Source organism: Pogoniulus pusillus, chromosome 11 (assembly GCF_015220805.1).
Source record: "Pogoniulus pusillus isolate bPogPus1 chromosome 11, bPogPus1.pri, whole genome shotgun sequence".
Classification (NCBI taxonomy): domain Eukaryota; kingdom Metazoa; phylum Chordata; class Aves; order Piciformes; family Lybiidae; genus Pogoniulus; species Pogoniulus pusillus.
This window is the reverse complement of record NC_087274.1, coordinates 2565001-2587601: the sequence shown is the minus strand read 5'-3', so window position 1 is coordinate 2587601 and position 22601 is coordinate 2565001. Positions and strand designations below refer to the sequence as shown.

The 22601-nt window shown below is 47.0% G+C and overlaps 1 protein-coding gene and 1 long non-coding RNA gene across 3 annotated transcripts in view; both read left to right on the top strand.

Moving 5' to 3' along the window:
• The first annotated feature begins 3398 nt into the window (after positions 1-3398).
• On the top strand, positions 3399-9665 carry LOC135179149 (uncharacterized). The gene is made up of 2 exons (XR_010303928.1): positions 3399-3922; positions 9029-9665. It is a non-coding gene; the product is annotated as an uncharacterized LOC135179149 (long non-coding RNA).
• A 2242-nt stretch (positions 9666-11907) lies between these two features.
• The window catches only part of TEX2 (testis expressed 2), a 50755-nt gene continuing 40061 nt past the window's right edge, over positions 11908-22601 (top strand). For both annotated transcript variants that reach the window (XM_064150564.1, XM_064150565.1), the window contains exon 1: positions 11908-11981. The gene's annotated coding sequence lies outside the window, so the exon portion shown is untranslated. The remainder of the gene's footprint in view (positions 11982-22601) is intronic.

The window sequence follows — 22601 nt, the reverse complement described above, 5'->3', positions numbered from 1 at the left end:
CATTTATGCTGCCTGATTCTCCAGTTGGATTATAACTCGCACTGTCTAGAGGCTGCCACAAAGGAGATCCAGGAACTGTCTCCAAATTCCTACTCTGCCCTCGTGAGTAAATCTGCGTCTCTCTCGGCTTTTCCCTGGGGCTCTGCTCTGCCTCTGATCTCTAAGTGGGGCAAAGCTACCTTGTGGCTTAGCCTTTTCCATTTTCTGACTTTCCTAAATTCTCAACAACTGTAAAATGGGTCCATGAAGTAAACAGCTACACCAGGGGGCCAAATGTCCTGCTAGGGGCATGTCTTCTGGGTGTTCTGATGGAAATGTTTGGGGAAAGGAGTGTTGAACCTGCTACTGTCCCAGATGAAAGCTCAGATTAGAGCCCAACAATATGTTATTGAGAAAGAGCCCAGAAGCATTTCGGATTTCTACGCTGCCACCAGGCTGTGCTCAGCAAATATAAAATGAGCTGTGTTGCTAAATACTTCACTTTTGAGGGAGAGAACTTAGGTAGAAGGGAGAGAACATCCTCAGGCCCTTTGCTGGCCTTGTCTGAGCTGTTCCACTGCCAGCCCCCACCTTGCTTGCACTAAGCAAATTCACCCCACCCCACTGCCTTGCTTGGTTAGCTTTGGAACATTTCTGTTGCAGAGCAGAGGCTCTAAGGGTGAGGTACAGAAGTGCCTTAAACCAACAGATTCTTCTTCCTTGCCACTCTTTTCTTTCATTCCCAGCCCATCAGCAGCTGCTTATCTTCCTGTCAAACGTAAGTGTGTTCCTGCGTGCCCTTCCGCGGAGAAACCCGGGGTGCTGTGCTGGCTGCCTGGTGCTGAGAGCTCCCTGGCAGTGCCACTGAGTGCGCAGCACAGCCCTCCCGCCGGTATTCCTCCGGTGTCCCGGGCCAGAGGACCTTTCCCCAGCGCCGAGCTGCCCTCTGCTCCCCGCCCCCGGGTCCGGCGGCACCCGGCAGCCTCCGGCGCTGAGCCGGTGCTGACCCCTGGTGGCAACTGACCCTCAGGGCGACAAGGGTGGCCACGGGTCCCTGCTGCCCTCGGGGTGGTCCCTGCCTGGGGCAGGGCTGGTGATGCCCGGAGAACGCCCGGCTGCCTGGAGGGAGCAGGGTGCGGGAGGGCTGCAGATCCGGACCAGAGTCTGACTTCTTTACACGCACCGAGTAAACTGAGCCCTGTGAGTTGTGTTCTCGCAGTGCTGTGATGTCTTCAGCTGGACTCCTGCCACTCTTAGAGAACAGCTTTCAAAGTGCAGTGTAAAACCTGGCAGCCAGGACCTCTTTCCCTCTGGCACAGGTTAGGGAATTGTTTGTAAGTGCTGGGGAGCTGCTTCTGTGCAACCTCCTCTTCATTGCAGAATGAAGAAACTCCAACATTTATTTGCTTTTTTGGGGTGTTCTGTGCTTGTTCAAACTGCTTCTTTGTGGGCTTGGTTTGAATTCTTAATGTTGCAATTCATCACTAAGCTGTCCTGTCTTGCATCATAAGCCCCCAGCTTGGTGGCAGGGGAAGCAGTGCAGTCAGACTGGCTGCAGCAGTTATGATGTGAGACACAGGACAAGTATAGGGAAAAGAAGCAGTCTGAGGAAAAACAGAGGTATCAGATGAAGATTACATTAGAAATCAAACTGAAAGGAGTAAAGTATCAGCACAGATGTAAAGTGCCAGCACATTTTGTTATTTAGAAATTCAAGGCCTTTCTGAATAGACAGGTGAGAACAGAATAAACATCACTTGCACTGTTATTTGGGAGGTAATAAGCAAGTTGTCATGTCTAAAGAACCACAAAGAACAGGTCTTATTGTCTTCGTGCTTTGACGTGCTGCACTCTGAGTTGCAGATGCTCCCATTAGAAAAGGCTTGGAGAGCCTTGAAGTCGTGAGACTGTGGCTTGCATGGGAAGCTTCAATTAAATGTGAGCATTTAGATTCATACAGGTGATTTATTTTCTCAGCTGCCACAGACATGCTGAGTGGGAAGGCTGAAAAAATTGTCACTCTTGCAGAAAATAATCCCTGTAGTTAAGTTTTAAATTCAATATCAAAAGAAAAGCAGTTTCCTGACAGAGAGTCACCTGCAAAGTTTTGTGCCAGACAAACAGCATAACAGCATGAAACTAGAATGAAAGACTTAGCACAAATCAGCAGAGGTACTTGAAGTGTGCCCCAACCAACCTGGGCTCTGCAGTGGCACTGATCTCAGTGTGAAGCTGCAATGGTGACTGTTAGAAGTGGACTTCACACAGTACCCTAGGTCTGACCACGTTGCCAAGGTTAAGAGGAACTCAGATGCAAAAGGCATCGAGGAGTAATTCTGCAAATAAACTCTAACAGTAGAGAGAGAATCTGGTTCTGAACTGAACAGATCAGCAATACACCCCTGTGTAATCTTGAATGTATAAACTGCTAGATGTCTCCTTCTGGGCTGGGAAAAATGCAACAGTTTGTTCACTGAACAAAAGCCAGAAGTGGCCAGTGAGACAGTTCACCATCCTCTGGTTATTGGCCCTCATTTTTCTGTAGCTTTTTGTTTTAATGTTTTACTCAGGACATAAAAGGGAGATCTTGGAATGAAAGCTTAACACAGTGTAGAAATAAAGTGAAAAGAAGATGAAAGGGAGGACAGAGGGGAGTGAGAAAGGCTGAGAGCAAACTCCCCTAGTCCATGGAAGGTTTGTGAAGGAACAACCAATTGGTCCAGTCACCTTAACAGCTCCACACTTAATGGATATTGGTGATGCTCTAGGGAATGTGCTGCAGCAGAATCAGTGCTGTGGAGGTGGCTTGCCCCAATCATTCCTGTGCTTATAGTAGTCCTGTGACCGCTAGAAGTGAGCTGAGTCATGGTATTGCTTGGCTTCCCTGCTTGACCATAGGCTGTGAGAGAAGAAATGGAAGAAAAATTGTCAGGTCTATTAAGCTGTGGTCAGAGTGTAAGTCAATTAATGAAAATTGTAGCCACCCAGGTTATTAAATTCACATGAGATTGTCAACATGAAGTAGAGATCTCTCTTGAGCCATTTAAAATTACTTAAAGCATGGTGATAATGAAAATCTCACAGTCTGCATGATGCAGAACTTTGGTTGGATTTCATTACTGCTCGAGAAGGATTTTATAGTTTTGTTTCAGCTTCAGGATCATTCCAGGAACAGAAACCATGAAGAGCAAGATTTTTATTGAGGAATGCCAAAAGCTCTTAAAAGACAAAAGCTTTGAGGTGGATGAAGATGAGCTATGGTCCTGCAGCATGATCCATGGCAGAGCTGGAATCAGGTACAGCCATTTGTGTCTGCATGCAGTCCTTGCATGCAAACCACAGATGACATTTCCTAGGCACGACTGTGTCCCTGTCACTCAGGTGATGAGGACTAGATGGCCTCTACTGCTTCAATCACTTTGGCCTCTCCTAACAAGCAGGTCGGACCTGCTGTATCTGATGCTCCTCTGACTCCCACCACATGTGGCCGCTGCCACTGGAGCTGTGGCCTCCAGATCAGAGCGGAGCGTTTGGCTCAGGAAATGCCTGCAGACAGACACGGAGAGCTGGGGCGCACTGCCCCCCTGGCTGCAGTCTTCAGCCACATTCCGTGAACAGAGCCCAACTCTGACTCGGGGTACCCCTCGGGGATGGAAGAACAAATGTACTTAGGGCAGGCATTGCCACTCTGGAAAAACTGGATCCACCTGCGGGTGCTGAGCCTGTAGCAGCCCTCAGACAATCCGTGCCCCCCGGCTGGAAGTCTGAGTCCTTAAGTACACAGAGGAGAAATATGCAGAGTTATGAAGAGACATTCATGCTCCTCCGGGGACCTCGGGGACTGGTGGAGCTCTGCAGCAGGATGGTATGTTCAGCACGATTGGAACTATCAGCTGGCTCAGCCCTGAAACCTCAGGACATTGTGTACGCTGCTTAAACCCAGGTTAGTCATTGCTGGCGGAGGCAAGGCTGCCTGTCAGAGAACAGCCCTGCCACACACCTGTGCTTTGTCAAACACGGAATGCTAAAGGCTTTTCCTTAGCTATCTTCAGTGCCCTTTTCTTTCCTTCCTTCTTTTTGTTGTTTTTTTTTTTTTTTTTTTTAACCTGAAGCTGATCTCTTCCCACTGACTTATTTGGGTTCTGACTGTTCCAGGTTGACTCATACAGTCCTGCTTGTCTGTATAGCAGAAGGGACAGTGGAGAGCAGACCTGACTAATGCCCCCTACAAGGAGAAAATCATAACTGGTGCTGTTTAATTACAAGTCCTTTGCATTATGGTCTCGCTTCTCAGCTTATAATTGCTAATAGCAAACCAGAAACTTAAGTAAATTGGGGCCTTTTCCTCCTTTGTAGCATATGTAGGGTCAGAGTTTCATGTTTAACCATTTGCTCTGACACACTAAGTAGTGCACTGACTGGTTGACAAAGGTCACATCTGTGTTCTTCACTGCATACAGGTGTGGGCAGGGCTGTGTGCTCACACCAACTGATCTTCCTAATTGCTGTCTCTTTTGGAGTAATTTCCACCAGGACCACATCAGTAGTTTGACTGTGTAGCTGCTTGACACCTATTTTGCATTGATGTCAGTGAAAGACAAGGTTGAGGGCAAAGGAATGTCAGCAGCCATCATGTCCATGGCACATGTCCTCTTTTCTGCATGCCACAAGTCATAGCAAGCACACTGCATGCACCCATGACTTTTCAAGCTCTGTGCAGGGATAATGTTATTGCCTTTCCATGAGAAAACAAATGGAGCTTTTATTCCCTGTCTTTGACCAAAGCACTTAGGTGATTTTAGGCCCAGTGGATTGTTTGTAATAGCAGGCAAAATTGATCACCCAGGTACTCTGATGGAGCCCTTTTATCTACAAAGAAAGTACTCAATTCTGTTTTCTCGAGCAGAAGAGGAGCAAGACAATAGGAGGCAGTTTCTCTGCATGCAATCTCAGTCCTTTCAGCCAGCACTTTATCCAGAAGCACTCCAGCAGCTTTTTTCCCTCAAGGTCACTCTTGTAGAGCTTACCTGTTTCTGCCTAGTTTAGAGAGAAGGCTGCTCCTCCAAGCACTGCCTTCCTCACCACATCTTCAAAGCTGAGGAGGCCTTGCCAACAAAGATCTGGGTAGTTAAAATCCCTCATGACAACCAGAGCCTATAACTGCAAGGCTGCTATCAGCTGCCTGTAGAAGTCCTCATCAACTTCCTCCTCCTGATCAGGTGGCTTGTAATGGACACACACCACAGTATCACCCATGCCAGCCTGCCCCTTAATTCTCATCCACAAACTCTCAACTTGCTCCTCATCTGCCCCTGGACAGAACTCAATACACTCTAGTTGCTCTCTACTGTAAAGAGCAACTCCACCACCTTGCCTTGTTGACTTGTCTTTCCTAAAAAGGAAAGTTAATATTGTCAGAGAGCAGAAGTCTTGTTGTGGGGAGTCCAGAATGAGAATTCAGATTGGAAGAACTGAAAACATTTGGCTTGGGAGGCTGGGTCTAAATCTGTTAGAGAAACGGGCTAGGACTGAGCTGCCACTGGTGTTTGATTGTAAGGAGAGAAGAGAAGGATTGAATCTTGGTTGTGATTGTTTTCTGTGTACATATAAGTTGTCCACTGGTGTGGGCTTGTGGATTTCTCCACATGTGTGGACAAGTACTGAATGCTGGGGCTGGGAAAATATCAGTTGTGTGTTTGCTTTTAAAGTGGTGCTCCTGTTTGCTCTGGGGTGTAACTGCACCTTTGTGTTCCCATTGTTTAAGTCCAGACTCCTTGGCAAAGCTCTCTCTGACTTGCCTCGTTTAAAAGAAAACCTTGCCCCTGTTTTTGTCCAAAATGCTAGGCTGGCTGGAACAGACATTTGGAGCTGGGAGCTGTTCTGTGGTAGGTAGATAGGCTGCTGCTCAGTCAAAGGTTACTAATTGCTGTTGCAGAGACTCAAGTTCCTGACACCTCAGTGAAGTTCATGTAAACAAGAGTTCTAGCAACACCCAGGTTTGAAATGACACTGTCAGTATATGCACAACAGCCTAAATTCTAGCAGCCTTACAAAAACAGTGCATGTTGTGTACCTCTTCAGAAGATGGGAAATGCCCTGCCAGAAGTCCAGCTATGCAGTTCCCCATCTCAGATGGAGAAACCAGAACCTCTTCAGTGTTTCTTCCCCTTCTACTAACTAAGAATGTTCTTCATGCTGCAATTTCTGATTCCATTTTACCAGCTATGCATTCAGCCATGTTAATGCCCTCAGAACAGAGACATCTGGGCGAGATGTTGCTGTTTTTTATGATAGTGTTGATGCTCTGACTTCATGCCAACAGCATCCAGGAGCAATTCCTGTTAGGTCTGTTGATGTGAGTCTTTCCTCGAAGGGGATGCTCAGAACCCCTACCTGAATTATCTTTTAAAGTAGATTTAGTTGAATTCTATTAAGCCCTATGCAGATATTCATATACAGAATTGAGGGGTATTAATCTGATTTAGTGTACTTCACTCTGGAACTGAAGAAAGCTAAATCAAATGAAGGCCACTTTAATTCTGAGTAACAGCACTTGTGCAGGGCTCCAGTGTAACTTCACTAACCACTTTTAATCACACCTGCCATTAATTCAGATTATTTTTTCCTGACTTTTCCTGTGAAAATAAGGGACAATAAAATCATCATAGATGATCTGACTCCACAAAACACTATGGACCTAGTTTCTCCTGAGTATTGGACAGTTGGATCTGAAGGCTGATGCTCATTTCTAGTCTATAGGCAACACCTTTCCCTTTACTAACACTTTAAATGAAGCACATCAGTGCAGAAGCTTAGCATCTGTCCATCGCTGCTGGCTGGTGTTCAGGATGTTCTGTGGTAGAGCTGTGCATGTAGAAAAGTTGCAGTGCATGTGCCTGGTTTAAAAACGTGGCATCACCTGTTCTGTATCAGGAGTACTAAATTTACTGGTAGATTTAAAATAGGTGAATGACTTGGCAGCTAAAAGGTCAGGACATGTGGTGGTTATTTTGTGCTCTGCTTTTCCTGACAGAAAATTGTCTGATACTGTTGTTCAGGCCTCCTGGTGGGATACCTGTGCAGACAGAATGTCCAGTAATGCCACTGTGTCCCCCATACCTCCCCCCAGCTTTGTGTTCTGTCTCACTTGTGCTCTGAAATTCTCCAGCACTCAGCCAGCACATAGTCTAACGCACAAAGGTCTCTGAGGAGGGAGGGGTATTGACTTCTCCATCATGTGCAGATCAGATTTCAAGCTTTTAGAGTTTTGTGCATTTGCCAGGTACACTGAAAGGCAGACACCAGCTCTTGCAACCTTCGTGTGACTTTGGCAGCATTCATATGGCTGTTCTGCATGGCACAGGGACTCGCCTCTTCCCCAGAGACGGATGCCACCCGTGCCATAGGTGTGCACCAGGTGTCTTCCCTATCTCAAGTCAGAGTCAGGGCAGGGGAGATGAACCTGTGTGAGAAGCATCAAGAAGGATTTGCAGGGCTGAGGGAAAGCAGGGCAAATTCAGGTCTGTTTGATCTAGGCTGCATTGCAAAACACCTTCCCTGGCAACAAAGTCTGCCTCTGGGTGTCACCTTGGCAGCACAGTTCTAGCTTTGCACCGCCCTGCTGACTTTGTTTTAGCCTGTTAGTGAATCGCCCTGACCTCCTGGCAGCCGTGAGAGAGGCTGTGCTGTTGCTCCTCTACAGTCCATCAGCTCACAGTTGCAGGGAGATTGGTGGAAGTTAAAGCCTCCTCTGTCTCTGGAAATGTGTCTTCTCTGAGGGTGTGCAAAGCCTTGATGTGAGGAGTGGTACAGAACTGTCTCTCTGCAGACACTCTGCAATCTAGAAACCGTTAATAAATTAATAAATAAGAAGGGAGAGGGAAGAGAGGACAGTAACAAAAGTGAACGAGGGGCAGAGGGTCTGTCTATCCTCAGCTCAGCTTTTAAAATGAGGCAGCAGTACACACCCACTCCTCACAATAATGTGTTTTTAGCACAGGAAGCAACAGGAGCTCAGAGCTTTTGCAGGTCCCAGGCAGATTTGAGAAGCAGAGCTGGAGCTGGGCACCAAGAGCTGGCCTGGGAGGCTGTCTGAGGAGGCTATGACCTTACTATGCCCCTTTGTGCCATCGAGAAGCTAGGCAGCAGTACTGCTGGTCAGGGGCTGGGAGAAGGGATGGAGGCCAAGATGGGCAGATTTACAGCATCCAGAATTCAGGTTCAAAGACAACAGGGAAGCCATAGGGCAGAAAAAGAACTAGGAGGTGCTGAGGATGCTATCATTAAGTGTTTGATAAGCAGGAGCACTGTGGAAGGTGTGACAGCCAGGAAGCTTGTACTTGCCTCCATAGTCAGCACCATCTGGAACCCACTGGGAAGCCTTGGCCTTGCAAGTGCTTTTTGGGCTGCTGCACACACTGAGTGGGCTGGGGACTTGTTTGTTTTTTTTTGTGAGCTAAGCCTCTTTCCTTGGGGTTTAATACTGTGCAGATAGCAAACAAACAAGATGACAGTGACACACACTGTGCTCACACACACACAAAACCACCTATGCCAAGACCCACACGCTCAGGCACAGCTGCTGCCTCCCTCCTTTTAGCATTTCTCAGCACAGAATTGGAAGCAGGCCTGGCCTGCAGCTCCCTGGTCTACCCCAGGAGATCTGAGAGCAGCAAGAGGTTCGTGGAAGCCCAAATCTCTTGTAATGTTCTTTTCTCACAAAAATACAAGCTTTAAACTATCCTGAGCTGTGAAATTCTGATGGGGGCATTACAGACAAATTAACTGAGCCTCACAGTAGCTCTGGGAAAGAAATATAATTTCTCATTTTACAGCCTGCTCAAGCACTGCTTTTAAGAGGCATTTAAATGCCTCCCTCACATATTCCAAAAGATTAAATTCCTTTTTCCTTCAGAAGCAGCTCCTGACTATAGATACCTATTCCTAGAGCCTGCAGGCCTGTTGTTTCTCAAAATTATTGGGTATTTATATGCAGGCTATGGAAATATTAAAAATAAATAAGCATTACTTTATGTTCTTGTTTTCACAGGGTGGATGGAAGATAAATTATCCAACAAAAGGATTTACAGCACTGAAGGAATTGAAAATTCAGAGATTCTTCCTTTTTCCCCTCATCCATCTGACTGCACCTTGCCTTTAGAAGAGGATTCCCAAGAGTCTATGTGCACTGTGAAGCTGTGAGACAGGTAACATGGCCAGACACAGCTTGTGCCTAGTTCTCCCCAGTGCTGGCTCCAGCCTTAGCACCTGTCAGTTTGTGGGAGAAGCCTCTGCTGAGCACCGAGCTCCAGCTGGGAAATAATTCCCTTGTGGTCAGTTTTTTTTAGGCTATATGTTGCCTAAGTTAGGTGCAAACAGAGGGCAGAAAACACTTCAGAAATTCCAGTGAATTGTTTGTAGTTTAACACTGCTAAACCCAACCTGCCTGGCCCAGTTTCAGACATAATCCTTCAGGGAAAACCTGCTGTTAAGAAAACAACCATTATCTTATCTTCAGCCTTTGGAAACATTAACATCAGTCTTGTATAATGATTCAAAGGTCTACCTCTATACAGTGACAGCTATGGAAAGAGACCCATCCTAGATGACTGAATAAACTTGCCTACCTCTGAACTAGAATGTCTTCTTCATGAAAAAGACTGCAGAATAAATCAAGGTGATTTGAATGCTGGTGTGAAATAAAGAGAATCTGAACGACTCAGAACTGAACTTGTTAAAGAGAACTGACACAGCCAAAGGAATCCACGGGGCAGCTGAAGCAGCAGGGGTAGCTGAGGGTGACACCAGTCTGACCCGGTGTAGATGTTGTAATCTCATTATTAGCTGTCTGCAGAAGCGACAGCAATTAAGGGTAGGCTAAAAGCCGTGGTAAGGCTGTAATTCATTGCATGAGACCAGGGTTGGTAAACACCTTTTTTTTTTTCCCCTCAGTCTGTCAGATTGAGAAATATGAAAAGCAAATAAACCGCCCTCTGCCAGGGCATGTTTCCGAGGCTAACTGCCCTCTGCCAGGGTACGTTTCCGAGGCTAACTGCCCTCTGCCAGGGCATGTTTCCGAGGCTAACTGCCCTCTGCCAGGGTACGTTTCCGAGGCTAACTGCCCTCTGCCAGGGTGTGTTTCCGAGGCTAACTGCCCTCTGCCAGGGTACGTTTCCGAGGCTAACTGCCCTCTGCCAGGGTGTGTTTCCGAGGCTAACTGCCCTCTGCCAGGGTATGTTTCCGAGGCTAACTGCCCTCTGCCAGGGTCCGTTTCCGAGGCTAACTGCCCTCTGCCAGGGTACGTTTCCGAGGCTAACTGCCCTCTGCCAGGGTGTGTTTCCGAGGCTAACTGCCCTCTGCCAGGGTCCGTTTCCGAGGCTAACTGCCCTCTGCCAGGGTCCGTTTCCGAGGCTAACTGCCCTCTGCCAGGGTGTGTTTCCGAGGCTAACTGCCCTCTGCCAGGGTACGTTTCCGAGGCTAACTGCCCTCTGCCATGGCACGTTTCCGAGGCTAAGTGCCCTCTGCCATGGCATGTTTCCGAGGCTAACTGCCCTCTGCCAGGGTATGTTTCCGAGGCTAACTGCCCTCTGCCAGGGCATGTTTCCGAGGCTAACTGCCCTCTGCCATGGCATGTTTCCGAGGCTAACTGCCCTCTGCCAGGGTATGTTTCCGAGGCTAAGTGCCCTCTGCCATGGCATGTTTCCGAGGCTAACTGCCCTCTGCCATGGCATGTTTCCGAGGCTAACTGCCCTCTGCCAGGGTATGTTTCCGAGGCTAAGTGCCCTCTGCCATGGCATGTTTCCGAGGCTAACTGCCCTCTGCCAGGGTACGTTTCCGAGGCTAACTGCCCTCTGCCAGGGTGTGTTTCCGAGGCTAACTGCCCTCTGCCAGGGTACGTTTCCGAGGCTAACTGCCCTCTGCCAGGGTACGTTTCCGAGGCTAACTGCCCTCTGCCAGGGTACGTTTCCGAGGCTAACTGCCCTCTGCCAGGGTATGTTTCTGAGGCTAACTGCCCTCTGCCAGGGTACGTTTCCGAGGCTAACTGCCCTCTGCCAGGGTACGTTTCCGAGGCTAACTGCCCTCTGCCAGGGTATGTTTCCGAGGCTAACTGCCCTCTGCCAGGGTGTGTTTCCGAGGCTAACTGCCCTCTGCCAGGGTACGTTTCCTAGGCTAACTGCCCGGCTGCCTGGGTAACAGCTGATTTCGGCCGTTTGTGTCATGTCTCGATTCAGAGCAGCTTTATTTTGTTTGTTGCATGGACGTTTCCCGCAGGCAGCAGCTCCTTCCACTCAACCATGTGGTCAAGAGCTGACAGCAGCGAACATCTGCCTGCAAAAGCAGTGCCCGGAGCTTGTAAGGCAAGCCCCAACCACGCTGGTTCCTGAAGTGGCTGCTCACAGATGGGTCAGCACAGAAAGGAACGAGCAGAAGGTTCAACATCCACGCCGGAGCACGGCCTCGCTGTCGCCGGCCTCGCAATCCCACCTCGGTTAGCGCGGGTGCACGGGACCGCGGCGGGCCGGAGCGGCAGGCACGGCAGGCTGCCCGTGCTGCCCGTGCTGCCCGTTTGCGGTTTCCCCGAGCGGCTCCTCGGCTCCGGGAGGCGTTTCCTTGCGCCACGTCTCACCAGCGGCCCCAAACTTCGGCAGCGTGCTGCCCGTCTGAGAGGAGGGGACTGTTCCTCCCTGCCGGAGCAGCCCTCCGACCCGGTCTGCCCCGTTCCTGCCGGCCGAAGGGCTGGGCCCCAGCAGCTCCCCCGGTGCCCCCAGCTCCCGCCCAGCTCCGCCAGACCGCTACCCGCCCCGCAGCGCCCGCGCCCCGCCCCGTCCCTCCGGCCGGCGCTGCGGCGGCTCCGCCAGGCCCGGCCCACCGCGGGGCCCGGATTGGCGGCGCCGGGCAGCCCCGCCGCTTCTCCTCCCCCTGCTGCCGCCCGGCGCGGCGCGGGTGGCGCGGGCCGGGGGACGGCGGGGCCGCGCCGGGCAGTGCCATGAGCCGCGGGTAAGGTAAGTGAGGCAGGGCGGGCCCCGCCGCGCCGCTTCGGCCTTACCGGGGCAGCTCTCACGCTGCTTTACCGCAGCCCGCCGCGGTTGGGAGCGCCGTTGCCGCAGCGGCGCCCGTCGTGAGGAGCGAGAGCCCCGCTGGCTCTGCTGGTGTCCGTAGGGCTGGGGGCAGAAGGAGAGAAGAGGCGTCCGGCGGCGAAGAGACGCGGCCCGGGCCTAGGGCGGGGGAAAGGCGGCTCCTGGAGAGCCCTGCGGGCGCTGATGGCGGCTGTGGGGGGCCGCCGGACGCGCTGCTGTCGGTCCGGCCGCGGGGCCGCTCGCCGTGATCCGGGGGCTCGGGCGGGTCTGGGGGCTGCGGGGCAGCTGCCTCTGGGAGAGCCGAGCCGCGGCCGGGGACAGGACTTCTCTTTGCTGCTGGGCGAGGTTGTGTGGGATGGAGTCACTGCCCCCTTCCACCCGTGTAACCGAGCTGGAGGCTGGGCTGAGGCAGTGTTTGCAGTTTGGCAGGGGCGCTGCTGAAGTAGAAGTGACACCTTAAAAACAAGCCGCTGAGGAAACAGCGAGAGCGTTTGTTCTTGCTGGAACTGGGGGGGAAAGCGTCTTTCAGTTGGATTTTAGTATCAAAAGCGAGAGGTTTTCTGCCTCCTACAATTGTTTCCTTCTCACTTGACAGACACTGTCAAGTGTCTGCTCTGTAGTTCCTGCTTCTCTCTTCATTCTCAGCGTCGCTTGGGATTTTACCTTGCTGTTGCAGCTGAGTGTCTGAAAGCCCCGTTTCTGGTGTCTCTTCTGCATATGCTGAAGTTGCTTCTAAATGGCTGTGTTCAACTTCTTGGCGGTTCTACCTTTCAGCAAATGTCTGAAGTAACTCTTGCCCATCATTTAGGGGAGTTAAGTATACAGTCAACTTTCTTACGTAACTTTGTATTGTAGCTGTAAGATAAATCAGTGGGAGGCTTCAGTGCTGTGAGATTATCTTCGGTTAAGATGCTTTGTCATACTCCTCTGTCTTCACACAACTCCTCTTTCGAGATGGTCTTGCCTGCCTGACTCGGGGAGAAAGCAAGGCAGACTCACAGTCTCAGGGGCGGTTTTGGTTTTTTATAAGAAGATGCAGCTTTTTGAAGGTTAAAACAGCTTCATGTTCCTAAACTCTGCATGAAGTTCAGGCACTGTGAGTGAGTGTCCTGTTTCCATGTTCCAAACTGAAAATATGCTAAGTTAGAGGTAAAAGTGCTATAACTTAAGCAAAAGAAAGTGAACTGATTTTTTTTGATGCTAAAATTGACTTTTAAAGACTCTGACATGTTCTTTTATGAGAGATGAGAGGTTACTCTTCTGAGTGACTTCAAAGCTGATCCAACAAGCTACTCTCTTGTGGGTGGCGTAGTAATCATGCTCCCAGGAGGTTCTGAGGTCGAGTTTGGAAGGCAAGGCTTTTCTCTCTTGAGCAGAAGACCAAGAAGGTAGTCCTGTCATTAAAGATGGCTTATTCTCAACTCCCCTGGGGTATGGTGTCCCATGTGAATTGTATTGGTAAGCTGAGTACTTCTGTGGATTTTGCTTTTGCTCCATGCAAAGAACTCCTTTAAATGACCAACATTGCTTTTCTTTCAGAAAAGAAAATCAGTTTGTGAAATCCGAGGGTGAAGCAGGACACAGTCAAATAACATAAATATTGTATTGTTCTGTAACACTTAGCACAGTAAGAAAAAATGCTCAGTTGTTTCTAACTAAAGAACTGAGACAACTGGTATGCAAAATGAAGAATGGGGAACAGGCAATGCCAATAATTTCCCTGCTGTAAACAAACATCTGTGGATGCTGTAAGTGTGTAAACAAAGTAATGGGAGATAGGGAAACTTCTCTAGTAAGGAAAAGGTCAGTGTAACTGAAATCAGTTTAAAATCATGTAGCAGGAGGACTGAAGATGCATTGTTATGTTCAAAGAGCTTCTTGGTTGATTGATTTGCTCTACCCTCACCTTTCTGTGCAAAATCAATCAATTCCATTAGATGAAATCAGAAGAATTCTTTTGTAGCATGTCTAAGGAAGCCACCAACCTTCTGTTGCATGAGTGTGCAGATGACCAGTCACGAGGATGGCAATGAACATACCTAAGTGTATGTTTCATGTCCTGTTGTCCCTCTGTCCTGTTCTGCAGTATCAAAGCCTGTTACTGGCCAGGGAGGTAAGTTGTGGTGCTGAGCGTGTGGAGCATAGGTGGTACCTGCTTAGGAGCTGAAGAGAAAGAAAAGTTGTGTGTCAGGATAAATTGTAGGTTTCAAAAGGAGGCAGTAAGTAAATTCTGGCATTAAACATGTTCTTGGAGCTTGGGAAAAATCCTCAAATCTCTGAATTTTTGCTCTTTTCATTTGGCAGGATAGAAATTGTGGTATCAGATCTCCACGGTAAGTGGTAACATTAGCTCAGTGTGCTCTAAAACACTAACCCTTGAATGAAAGCATCGTGTTCTAGAAGCCCTTACTGCCCTAAATGAAACAATCAGATGACAATGTATGTTGGAAAAACAAGAGCATGCTGTAGGCTTAGAGATTAGAGGAATAAAAGTCAGAGTTAATACTGTGAGCCTTCATGAGTGTGTCTGCGGTGTTGGGAGAGGTGTATTCAGAGAAATCAGCTCTGGAAATGCATAAGGATGCCACAATAAAGGGAATGCACAGGGATTTTTCTTACCCTAGGTAAAAACTGAAAACCAGTTGGCAGTTTTATATGGAAATGACTGCATTCACAGTGGAAGACAGTGCAAGAGAAGACTTCATCTGCAAAACAGTGGTACTTCTGTGAGCCAGTGCTGTTGAGCTATGTTCATAAGGTAGTGTTTTCCTTCATGATGAATGTGTGAGGCTTTGGCGTAGCTGTTGGTGCCTGCAGGTAGCTACTCAAACATTCTGCCTGTGGATTTGCAGCCTCCAGGTTTAATCAGCTCTTCTGGAGCAGCATATATTCTGTAAAGGAAGGTCTTGTATGGATTTTTAGTTCTGAGTCTTAGCAGTGTATTTTGAAAGTTAATAATTATTGGTCAGGATCCTGTTTCCAGCTTGAGACAACAAAAGGTGAAGACTGCATGTTGGTTTGGAACATTTACCTTCACCCCAGGTTCTGTGTGCCTGTTCACTCAGCAGCATTGTGAGGACTGAGCTGGAGAGTTAACAATTAAGTATTGTCTTTTTCAGAAATGAATGGAGTCTCTTGGATTTGGGCCAAGCTTTGCCTAATGTAGGTCCAAAAATACTTACTTGGTAAATCGAATTTTTAAGACTTCCAAGGTGATATTTAGGTTTTTTCACACAAGTCCTATATTAGAGTAATTTTGGACTGGGGACTGCCATATGCTAACTTATTTTAACCAGTTTTAAGTGTACTTAGAGAGCAGTATCCCCTCTCTGTGGCAAAAATGGTGATGACGTGCCCAGTGTAATGTAAGACTTCCAACCAGACCAGTTTTGTAATGCTATGTTTGCCTGTGAGTTGTTCCTGTGCTACCTTCTCTGTGATTTCTTGCTGTGGAGCAAGCTCTGGTATTGAATTACTTTGGATCCCCAGGGCCACTGAGGTATCCCTTTCAAGAGCTGATTAACAGATGCATCACCATGTCCTTTAATGGAGTTCTTGATGACCAGTATCTCTGGAAAATAGAAGGCAAGTGCCCTAAGCTGAAATTGCCCAATAAAGGCATCTGAGAGGAATTGCTAAAAAATGTCCTCTGTTAGCCAAGATCAGTCCTGCCCCCGTTGGAAAGCCTGGGAAAGAGGAAGCAGAGGAACAAGTTTTGACAACAGAGTAGGTTCGAGTGGGTGAAGCAGCTGCAGTGTGCAGGAATCCTGAGAGTGTTGCAGGTGTTTCTTCCTGCTTCCCCCCGTGCAAGGAGCGTTCTAAGGTGTCAGGTTGTTTACCAGTTGTCTTTCTTCTCTGTGTACTCGGAACTATTGTCTCTGATGAAGCCAATTGTTAGTGTTTTTGAAGAGGCAGGAGAATATAATGGTAAGAAACGTTTTATTCCCTAATCTTGCCTGTCTTGCTTTCCTGCTCAGGTTTCCAAGCTTTCTCTGTCTTTCCCTCCTGTGTATTTTAACACTCTCCTTTCTGAACAGCAAGGTGTGTTACTCGGCTGTGCAAAGCCCGAGCTAATGCACGGTGCTGCCCTTAAGTCAGTGTTCCAAGAGACGAGAGGGCTGATGGACAAGGGCTAAGAGGAGATCAATAGAAGACAGCAGGCACTGGTGTTTTCTCAGAAAGGCCAGGAGGGTAGCACAAATGAATCGTCCTATGAATTGGGGTTTAATATTCATTGCCTGGTGTCCTGTGGTTTATAAACTGTTACGCTCTCTGGCCCCACTGGTGTTGGATGACAGGAACATTGCAGAAGCATGTCCCTTAGTGCTAATGAATGAATTGTGTGTCCTGAACCATTTATCCTGTTCCTGCAGGGGTTGTTGTTGTGAGGCTATGAGAAGATGAGGTGGTGAAGATTAAAATACAGACTCTTAAGAGTGTAAGAAAATGCGTACTTGGGATTTGAGGTGTTGGTTTTTAGTCGTTTATGCAGAGGACTGAGAGCTGTAAGACTCTGGATCTTGCTCTGCATTTCCTCTGTTTTGTTAAAATTATGCTTCAGTCATAAAACAGGACTGCAGAAATACAAGCACAAACCAGACTGCTGTCTCCCTTGGTACTGGGAATTTCAAAGCAGATGACAGAGGACTGAAATGTAGATGCAACTTGTCATAAGTTGCAGTGAAGTTCTGAAGTTAAAAATCTGCAAAGGTAGTTGTGTTTCACTGGAAGTCAAGATTAAGAGAGAGGACATGAAAATGTCTGTCTGTTTTCTGAGCCTGGCTAGGCTCAAAGAATCAGGCTTCTTTGAGATGGAGAGACATAGTCCTGCTCACATACTTGTGATTGTGGTGGCTGATTGGGAAATACTGCTTAACATGTGATATTGAAAGCAGGCAGTGAAAGTTTGGCCTCTCTGTCTCTTGGCTCCTAGTTTCAGTAGGTTCTGTTACCTTCTCTCCTGAAACTTCTGAGTATTGAGGATCTGCCTGTGCAGGGCTCTGCCGGGATTCCGAGAGCATCTCCCAGCTGAGGCTGGGAGCCACAATCTTGCAGCCAAGTCACAGAAGTCCCATAGCACTCCCATACTCCTTGCCCACTGATTGCCTCCTCCTGTCTTCCCTGCCCCAAAGTGGCTAATGCAAGGTGAAGATTTCTGCTTTGGATACCTTCCAAGTTGGATATTTCCATTCTGCTTGCTTAACACAGATCTGTTGGTTCTGTTGCCCAGAGGGGTTTCACTTTCTTTCCTAATACTCTTCTGTAATGTTTGGGGTTGAACACGTAAATAAATGTATTCTGATGGTAAATGAAAGTGGTCCACATTTTTCTTCTCTTGTTTGTAGTTGCTGTGAAGCTTCATAAGGCTTATCTTTGGAAGACCTTCCCAGCACACTTCTTCTTGTCAAATTGCTTTCACATTGCTTCCTTTTCAACTTGACTTGAAGTACTAAACAAATGAGTTGGGAACAAGGGGAAGAATTGAGAGGGTGATAATACTAAATTGCTGTCAACTCAAAGGTGACTTCTCCATGGGGTTCATCAGAACTTTTGAGGGGGTATGGAAGCTCTTCCATGGTTTAATGGAGAGGAGCTTGTCTCATGGTGTGATGAATGTGAAAATTTCTATCCCATGTCTAAATGACTTCCACTTGTACTGTTGTGTTAGCTTTTTCTTCTTTCATTTTCCCCCAAAGAGCAACCAGCCTTGTCTCTAAAGCCTTCATTATATATAGCAGGGTCCTTAGGGATGGGTGCAGCTTCCTCACACTTCAGTCATCACTGTTTGTCAGCTTATCTTGGAAGACAACTGTAGCTACCACCCATGCTTGGCTTCTCTGGCTTGACCTCTCTGAGCCATGAAAAGCCTGGCTTGCACAGCCACACCCCTGTGTATGGTGGGGTGTGAGGAAGTGACTATGTCTGGACTCACAAACTCATTAGCAGCCTGTGTAATTTGGAGCTTGTGTAGCTGCTTGCCTCCATTTGCTAAACAAATGTGTGGTGGCTCTATTAAGCATGTACACAAGAACATTGCCATGTGCCTGAAAGGAGAATTGCCTGCATAATACAGTAATTGAACAAGGCAGAGTATGGCTCAAAGACATTTATTTCCCTTTGCCCTTTGGAATCCATCTGGTGGCTTTTGCTGTTCTTTTATCTCCCAGCAAATCAAGAGCTTAGAATGGATGACCTAAAATAAATTTCCTTGAAGCTACTTTAATGACACTTCTCTTTCCATGTACGTGCTCCAGAGGTAGTTGTTTCTGACTGGTTTATCAAGGAGTTGAGGCTCTGGATATGATTTCTCTCTGCAACAGTAGGAACTTCTGCAGTGGTGAAGGCATTTGCTGGACAGAGTGAACACTGACAATACCAGTAATTGCAAAGGAGAATGATGATAAAGACCTTGCCTGAATTCTACTTAAAGGAGGACCCAAGTTCTTAAAATTGAATTAGTTTTGGTTTTTAAAGCTCTTTTTTTTGTATTGCACTGTGAATTCATCAGGCAACTGGGAATAGGGGTGTACCTTGTCAAAAGTCATCCACCTTCTAACCTTTTCATTTGCAGCTGTGAGGTTGTCAGAGTAAATTCCTGGAGACATCTGGATTGATTAATGCTTGCAAAAATGAGATCTGTGTGTTTACAGCTCCAGAAGTAGCTGATCACAATTCAGTGGCTTTCATCTCTGAGAGGAGGAGGCCTGGAGGAATGATTTCACTTAGAAGTTGTTCCATCTGAGGTCTGCTTTCCACTAGATATGGGGAGAGACTTAGGGAGTTGAGGCTGTTCAGTCTGGAGAGAAGGCTCTGAGGTGACCTTATTGTGGCCTTGCAGTATCTTAAGGGGGCCTACAAAAAAGCTGGGGAGGGACTTTTTAGGCTGTCAAGTAGTGATAGGACTGGGGGGAATGGAACGAAGCTGGAAATGGGTAGATTCAGACTGGGTGTTAGGACAAAGTTCTTCAGCATGAGGGTGCTGAGACCCTGGAATGGTTGCCCAGGGAGGTGGTGGAAGCCTCACCCTTGGAGGTGTTTAAGGCCAGGCTGGATGAGGCTCTGGACAGCCTGATCTAGTGTGAGGTGTCCCTGCCCATGGCAGGGGGGTTGGGGCTAGAGGATCCTTGTGGTCCCTTCCAACCCTGACTGATTCCACGATTCTAACTTGTCCCATCATACTAGTCTACCTGAGGTCTGCTTTGCTTTCCTCTAGGTAAAGACCTGTGTCTGTCTGCATGCTGCATGAGTGAATTATTCCATGTGGGAGCAAACACTTGCTTTCTGAGCTGAGAGGCACTGGGTAAGTGCTGTCTGTGTTGCTTCCTGCGTTATTGATTTTTGGAAGCTACTTTTCACCAGAGGCAGTGAGAACATTTTTCCAGGAGTGCTGAAGAGTTCAGAAAACTATTAACTAACTCAAAGCTTTCAAGGAGATTATTCGTTATTTTTTTTAATGTTACATTTGTGGCCCGAGAGACCACTTTGGGATAGATCCATTCTGCTGAAAAAAACAGGAGAGCATAGTTTGGTTTCTTCCTAATCTTTGTTTACTTTTCTTTTTAGAGCATTCACATAAAAAATACCTTTCTAGATGTGTTAACAGTAGCCACATTTTGAGAGAGAAAAACAGAGTGGGAAGAATCTTCTCATTGCTTAGAGGTGTGAACAAGAAGGCTTTAAGATGCACAAGGAACTCCCTTTGCCATCACAGTATACTGATTTTTTTGGTGATGTCTTTATATGCACTTTTGTGTAAAAAGATCCTGTTAATTCAGATGGCAGTGCAGTTGTTTTTCTTTCATCTATCTATCTGCCATAATTTCTTAGCAATCATGATGAAAAAATATGTTGTGGGAGGTTCTCTTAATTTTCTGACTCAGTTGGTTTCAATAAGAGCCAAGCCTGTGAAACAGCTGTTAAGGTCAGGCAGTCTGTAATTGACCTATCAGATGTTGCAATTAAAATGTATCACAGCTTTTAGAAATAGGAGTTACCTCAGTAGCTCTTGGGGAAGAAAAGGAAAAAAAAAGCAACAAACCATCAGAAAGCTTTAATTCATTCAGGTGATCCATTAACTGTCTCTCTCTTCTGTGTCTAATGCAAGAAGTGGAGGGGAATGCAAATCAAGCCACTGGCTTTGATTTTAGTAGCCTGCTTTTGGCAGAGAGCTCTTTCATGTTCTGGGTAACAGAGTCTTGCCCACGTCTGTCAGTGTATAAGTTCACACCTTGAAAGGTTTAGAGTTAGAAATACTATGTGGAAAATAAGGAAGCACATATTGAAATGAGAACACTGATGTGGATGCTTCTGCCGCATACCTCTGCTTCTTTGGCCTTCATACTTCTGTGAATTGTATGCAATATTGGAATATACTTTTGTAGAATGACCAGAAATGTTATGGGTGGCTCAGCCCAATGCACTCAAATAGGCTATTTTGTATGCCACAATTGAGTGGCTTTTATCATAAAATGCTTAAGCCATTCTTTAATGCAAAATGAGTCTTTGAAAGACTATAGTGAAATGTATATGATGCCTGCAGGGCTCTAGGAGCTTTTTGACAAGTTGAAAAACCTCAAGACCCCTTAAGTTTTGGTAGTGAGTTGGGAGGCTGGGAAAGTCTGGCTTGTTTCTCCTCATGTTTTTAATTGAACCTCACTTAGTGTCTGTGCTCATTGAGGTTTGACAGCATTTGTGTTTGAGTTTGGTTTTGTGTGAGCAGATGCGGTCTTTAGCATGGGAAAAATTCAAGTTGTTGGGGGCTATCCTGTTCTAGTGCATGAGGTGAGTCACAACTTGTTTATTTCTAGCCTTGGCCAATCAAAGTTGAATGCTCTGAACTTCATTCAAGACCAGCAGGCACTTAGGATGTCTTGTAAACATTTGCTCTCTGAGCAAGGAGTGCTCTTCGGGGCCACAAACAGGACAGGTGCCTGGGCTGCTTCTTCGAAAACACAAAACAGACTAGAAGGTCATTGCCTGGATTATCTAGATTGTTAGAGAGAAATATAATTCCTTTTTACATCTGAAATGCCAGACAGTGAGGATCTGGGACAAGATGAAAGGTACTGTACCTCGATTCTGATGGCATTCTTGTGCAGCATAGGATGGACCAAGGCTTTGTGCGGTTGATTTGTGTGCACTCCTTAGTTCTCAGCCTAGAATCAGTTTCCTCTGTATTTTAACAGATCACCTAATTCTTGAGGGATTTGCTGCTAAACCTAACCTAAGGCTTTCTAGAAAACAGCTCTTATGTACAGCTCTTCTGTATTACTTGAAGCTAAAGGGAGAAAAATGTTGGATGGTTTCACTTTTCCCAACCACGGGACAACTTAAAAACCTCAAAATGTCAGAGGTTTATTCAGAGGCAAGTTACTGACAGAACCACAACTTGTTACTGTGGGACAGGGCATCGTGTCCCTGTGAGGTATGCCTGTCTTTCTGAAGTTCAGCTTTTATCTTCATTAGCTAATAAAAGAGAGAGTGATTTGCCACTGGAGTGGGCTGCCCAGGGAGGTGGTGGAGTCACCATCCCTGGAGGTGTTCAAGAGGGGACTGGATGGGGCACTTGGTGCCATGGTCTAGTCGACTGGATAGGGCTGGGGGATAGGTTGGACTGGATGATCTTGGAGGTCTCTTCCAACCTGGTTGATTCTATGATCACTGTATCTTGGGTGTTCTCCTGTCATTGCTCAGCACTGTGTCCTCCAGGTGGAAAGCATTTTAGTTTCTAGGTATTTGAGCTGAACATAAATCTGAATGAAATGAGATGAAGTTTGCCTTAAGCAGAGGGAAATGTCTGGTACTTGCCAATTATGGGTTTGACATTTTGTTTCCCTGCTCTTCTTGGGAGGTTTCTTCAGAGCTGACTTAACATTTTGTTACCTTTTTATGGATCCTTCTGTGAATTAGAAGTTACATGAATTTAAAGCATAGGAGCTGGTATTAGGAATTTATGATCTCAGTGCACTTCTTGCTAGAATGAGTTGTGTGATTCTTCAGCTGCTTTAACATGGTTCTTAATTCTCTGCTGTTGCTGTTTTAAGAAGTGGTTCTGTATGGTCTTACTTGTTCAGTGTGCTCTGTGGACACTACTCTTCAGTGAGGTACCTTAAAGCAAAGTTTTTCTCACCATCCCAATAATAACTGCAACTCCAAAAGCCACGATGATCTGCTCAGGGCTTTCAGAGAAGCCTGGAAATGTAGTTCATAAGCCATTTCCTTCCAAAATTAGATCACCAAGAGCTTTTTTTGTTCCTGTGGTGCTGATTTATGCTCCTTGCCTGTGCAGTTTCCAGGTAGCATGAAGTGCTCCAAGACCTTTCTCCATTAATTTTTCATGGAATCCAGTAACAGGCATGACCTCTCAATGAGCAGCATAGGGCTGTTGGCAAGGCTGCTTCTCTAAGCCCCAGCAATGATTTTCTTCAAGAAACCTTGCAGAGAAATCCGACTTTTGGGTTGAATTATGTTTTAATTACTTTTATCTCACCTCTTCTCAAACTCAGCTGCAGCTCTGAAGGGATTTGCATGTTACAAAATCCTATT